Source organism: Marmota marmota, unplaced genomic scaffold, assembly GCF_001458135.2.
Source record: "Marmota marmota marmota unplaced genomic scaffold, marMar, whole genome shotgun sequence".
NCBI lineage: Eukaryota > Metazoa > Chordata > Mammalia > Rodentia > Sciuridae > Marmota > Marmota marmota.
The window spans coordinates 32,773,759-32,779,841 of NW_026000016.1; positions in this window are offsets into that span (position 1 = coordinate 32,773,759).

Here is a 6,083-nt window from a genome sequence, read left to right on the forward strand (position 1 = left end):
CCTCGTCTTTGCACATGAGAAGCCAGGTCAGGCACATGGTCTAGATGGTATAGACAGTTAAATGAACTATGGGATTCCCAAGTTTTCCTTGGAAAAAGGAAACCTGGTTCTTCTGTAGACTGATGACTCAAGTCAGATTCTCTTGGGAATTTGGATCTGAGATTGAGTCTCTGCTGAAGGAGTGCAATGCAGTCTGCAACAAGAGAATTAGGTGAATGATGATATCGAGTAACACATTGAGAACTCAGTATGTACCAAGTATAGCCCCAAGGGTCTTTCACACATTGAATTACTACTACACTGTGAGGTAGATGCTTTCATATACCTATTTTGCAGGTGAGGAAACTGAGGTCTGAGAGGTTTAGTACTTTGCCAATATCACATAGCTATTCATCTGGATATAGTCAAAAGTGGAGGATGGTACTCTCGGCCAAAGGGAGAAAAGCAGGGTATTTCATGAATCTCTGGCTCCAACCATCATTAACATGGACTCCATGACATGTTCCAGTGTCCTGCCAATAAAATGTACTTTTTTTTTTTCTGCAATGATTTGAAATTGGGTTTATTCTTCATAAATCAAGAGAAGTTTTATAAAGCCACTCACCTTGTCTACCAGATCTGTCACACTCAGCATTAGAGTTCAGTCTTTAACAACTGTATGTAAATGATTATGAAGAATTTGTTTTAAATGACTCACTTCCATTGCAATGTTTAAAATTGCTTAAATCAAAATCAAGAAGAGATCTCAGAGAAAGTGTCTGGATAGTAGATGACACATTTCAGCAGCAGGGACGGGTAAATTCTTTATCAGCAATGTGTTTCGAGAACATAGGATGAGAGTTAGATCTGTGTCTATGGGTAGGCAAATCCTCTTGTATTTGTGTTTGTGTGTGTGTGTTTGCAGTACTGGGGATTGAGCCTGGGGGTGCTCTACCACTGAACTACATTCTCAGTCCTTTTTATTTTTATTTTTGCGTCAAGTTCTGACCAAATTGCCCAGGCTGGTCTTGAATTATTTTATTCTTCTGCCTCTGTCTCCCAAGTTGCTGGGATTACAGGCATGAGGCACAAAGACTAGCTAAATTGTGTGTTTCTATCAAGCCTGGAGAAGCTGGAAGTCTAGGTGGTGTCTGAAGGAGGGAGAAAAGTAAGCAATCTGAGCCAGATGACTGCGATCAGGAAGCATATACCATGAAGTCATGGTTCAAAGTGTGTTTGCTATCTAAGATAAAATTAGTAGAAAAGGTACAGGGAATGGTAGTGCAAAACCTGTAATCCCAGCCACTTGGGAGGCTGAAGCAGGAGGATCTCAAGTTTATGGCCAGCCTCAGAAATTTAGCAGGACCCTCAGCAACTTGGTGAGACCCTGTCTCAAAATGAAACATAAAAAGCACTGGTGATATAACTCAGTGGTTAAACAACCCTGGGTTTAATCCCCAGCACACACTCAAACACATATGTGCATCTGCATATGTGCTTATGTAGAAAATGAAAGCAGATAGAGATTGAAATTCACAGGATAAAACTTTTAATTGTGTTTAGATTTCATTTCTTTTAAATCTTGCTAAAAGTACTAATAATATATGTGAATTATCCTTTCTATACTGTATTGATGAACATGCATTGCTCTCATGGAATTTTTATAAAAAGTAAACAATTGGCTGAATCTTGGAAAAAAAAATCAGTGCTCCTGCCTTTGCAATGTCATTACTCTACCTGACATCATGGCCCACAGGGTTAGCCACTGGTGCCAGAGGAGCTGGCATATTGACCCAGAAGGACACTCCATCTTTCTCCTCCCAGCTTGAATATATGCAATCTAAACTTTGGCATTCTTTCCCAAAGGAAATAATTCATTTGTGGCCTAGGTTAGCAGGCACAGAACAGGGGCTCATAAGAGGTGGTCCCTTTGGAAAACAGGGAGCCTTGACTGAGAGGAAGATAGAGAAAAGAGGAAAGAGAAATGAGATGGAGAAGTGGTCAGGAATAGGGGAACATCTGGAATGAGAGATTTGAGAGATGAGTAAAAATGAAACAGGAGATAACATGCTACATAAAAGGGGCTGGTATCCTGGACCTCCAGAAGAGGCTGGCGAGCAACCCCAAATAAAACGCTTTCAATTTTGTCTTATCTATGCCTCTGCAAAAGTCTTCCTTTTTTCCACTTTATCAATGTTGTAGAGTAGTGAGGCTTCCTGGCCTCAACAGACCAGAAGTAGGCTGAACTATGGGTGTTCTCTTCCACCTTACTGAAGGTGTTTCCCCTTACTGAAAGATCTCAAAGATGCAACCAAGAGGGAAGGAGGGCTCAGTCTTCTGTATCAGCAAACATCATCCTGGAGCAAATACCAAGAAGCCATTTTTACAGGGGAAATCACCAGATCATGGCACACTTCAGGGATGTCACTTATATTAGAGTCTATTTTAGCTCCTGGAGTTGCATTGTATACCTTGTGTTCGGTTGTATGTTACAGTTCTGCATAATCATACAGTTTAAGAAAAACACTAGATAGCAAGGAATTCATGTTCAGTGACTTTCCTAACTTGGCTTTTGTCAATAAAAAGCTCTGAATGTATACTACCATTAAAGCATTCTTTTTTCTTTTCTTCTTTTGCAGTGCTGGGAGTCAAACCAAGGGCCCCATGAATGTTAGTAAAGTGCTCTACTGCTGAGCTATATCCCTAGCCCCAAAGCATTCTTAAGTGTATTGTTCTTAAATGTTCTCTTTCTTTCTGTTAACTTTTTTTTTTTTTGGTACTAGAAATCTAAGCTGATTGAGTTATATTTTTGCTGTATATTTGTGGTTCTGAATTGAAGGGTGCAGGCATAACAAAATTACTTGGGAAGTGTTCCTAAAATATACCTACCCAATATGTCAACAGGAGAATGAATCTGCAAATTGTGTCATGTCCACACAATGGAATCTATTCTGCTAGAAAAGGGAATAAACTCCTCATACATTCATTAACATGAATAAAACTCAGAAACATTACTTTGAGCCAAAGAAGCCAGATTCCCAGATATAGACATTATGTATAAATACCATATGATTTCATGTACACAAAGTCTGAGAATTAGCAAGACAAATCTTTGGGGGCGGAAGGTAGCGTAGAGGGGTGATACTGATTAAAAATTTACATAGGGAATTTCCTGTGATAATGGACATTTTCCATATCTTAACCTGGGTAGTGGTACATATATGAATAAGTGTTTGAGCTGTGTGTTTCAGCTGTATGCACACTTAAGTTTTGTGCTTTTTACTGAATGTGAACTGTACTTCAACAAAACGCTAAAAATATTATGCACTCACACAACCCAGCCTATCTCTATCCTAGATCTAGGAATAAGATATGAAAGCAAGGGATTCAGAGACAATGAATGTTTTGAAAAAGCTCCCCATTTCCCTGTGTGTTTGCATATAACTAAAATCTGCAGAAAGCCTCTGGAGATCATCAAACAGCCTGCTAACTTTCCAGTTTGCTTCAATTCAGGAACTTATTTACTTTCAGTGTCTTTGAAGGTATAAAATTAATACATTAATGACAAGAACATATTGGAGGTGAGAGGAATCACGGAGGCCCCTGAGATTCTGCTTGCATCCTGCATTTAGTTTGAATTAGGCTCAGGACAAGTAGAAATATTGCTTTGGAAAATTAAACATCCACAAGTTCCTAAAATTGCAAAGCTTTAAAGCAAACATGTAGTGATGGATGGGCTGATGTGTTCAGAGCCTATCCCATCAACCCAACTTCTGCTCACCCTGATGCATATTAGGGAATACTTGAGTGTGATGCAGACTTAGGAAATTGGTTGACTTTTTTGAAAGAAGCTTATGACTAGCTTATCTAGATTTCTGTCTATACCTACAAAGAGAATGAAAGCTTTTTATCCCTTCAAGTTGTACTTTCTTTCTTTTCTTTTTTGGTTGTTGTCGCAGTGCTGGGGATTGAATCTTGAATCCAGGGTTTCATGCATGCTAGGCAAGAACTCTACCATGGAGATATATCCCCAGCTGAGGGGGCTGAGGATTACAAGTTTGAGGCCTGCCTCAGCAATTTAGTGAGACCCTATCTCAAAATAACAATAAAAAGGGTTGGGATGTAGTTCAGTGGCAATGTGCTCTGGGTTCAATCCTCAGTCCCAAAAAACGAAAAACAAGCAAACAAATAAACAAACAAAATGACTATTATTATTGTGTTGGGGGAAGAGCTCAATGATAATCTAGCAATTTTTTAATCCCTAGCACAGGAGAAAAATAGAGAGAGAGAAAGAAAAAGAGAGAATCCAGAACAAACAAAAAACCGTATTTGTATTGCCTTTCTGTAGTATAAAGAAAAAGAAATGTAGCTGGTCAGATGCACCTGAAAGGCTTTACATTTAATAATACACTTTTTACTATTATATTTATTTAAATATTGAAAATTAGTTCACAGGGTTATTGCTAAAACATAGTTTTACTTCTCACTGAACACGCAGCAACTTCACTGAATTCCCAATATTTATTTTTTAACCTTATTTTATTTATTTTAAATTTTTTTAGTTGTAGTTGGACACAATACCTTTATTTTATTTATTTATTTTTATGTGGTGCTGAGGATCGAACCCTGCGCCTCACACATGCTAGGTGAGTGTTGTACCACTGAGCCAAACCCCAGCCTCTCAATATTCATTTCTCCACTCAACATTGGCTTTATCGCTTGCTTCCTCCATAGGCACGTCCTCTCTCTGGAGGAGTACACACGTTCATGCAAGTTCAGACCTGAGAAAGACCTCAGAGATGAACTAATCCAATCAAGCTCTGTGCTCTATATTACACTTAAAAAATAAACTCAAGCATCAAGTGAATGGTTTGCTCAGGGTCACAAGGCCTGTCTGAGGCAGAACTGAATTCTTGGGTCTGCATGCAAATCACTTGCTTTTTCTTTTAATTCAGTTGCCTCAGGGTATTGTGCTCAGTTTGGAATCACAGTGACTTCAGACCAACAATGTGCATCTGCTACTTCCTTTCTACTATGAATGATGCCAAAAGATCTTCCATCTCACAGGAAGGAGCAGCACCATGGATTTCACACTTAGAGTCTGCAGGAGTTTCCTTATCTTTAATCCTAATCTTGTTTTTGTCAAATTTTGGAGATTTAGAGCAAGAACTTTGGGCCAGAGGGACTGGGGTCCATTATCATATTTCACTTGCTGCGAGACCCCCTGGTGAGACAGGTAATCTCTTCCTGTCTTCCCTTCCTCATCTGGCAAATGGGGCTAAAGATGGAGGATCAAGTAAAGTGCTTTTCCAGTCTTCTGTGATACCGTATGTTATTCACTAATGTTTTCTTTTGAAAATTAGCAACTATATACAGCGATTTCCTTGAAAGTTTGAAAAACTGACCTTATTTCCTTTTACCCATTTCCTTCCATCATTTTTATGGCCCCTCTATTCTTCTCGACTTCTTTAAAATTCTGGACATTGGCCAATGGTCAGAGAAGTCGAGGCCATTACAGATTTACACATGGTGGGTACAAGAAGGCTTTGCCTTTTGGTTCCCAGTTCTCTTTCCCAAAAGGCCTGGAATTGTAGGAGTTGTTGGAAAGTAATTTGATACAGTATCTTCTGTGACAAGGACTTCAAGGTCCTTGAAAAGTTGAAAGGACTGAGCTTGAGTCCTGGTGAGATAACAGCTGCCCAGACATGTTTGGAGCAATGCAAAGGACCACATAAATGTAGGCAACCCCTTCAACTTTATAATTACAGAAACCAAGGATCTCGGGGGTTGGGATACTCCTCAGTTATCCGTCACAAGTTGGGAAGGGCCTAAACCTAGGTTCCCTGCCTGGCTCAGTGCTTTTTCCATCATACCAGCTGCGCCTCATTAACTCCACCTCCGAAAGTGCTAAGGAAGTTCCCTCCCAGTGCCTACCCGGGCAGGGTGGGGCGATTCTGTGGCATGGAACAAACCGGGAAAACGACATATTCCAACTTTCAGCACAGTTTGCTTTGGCCATTACGGGGGTGGAGGGAACGATAGAAGAAAGACACAATCACACTACCCAGAGGTTCCAGTTTTTTTTTTTTTTTTTTTTTTTTTTT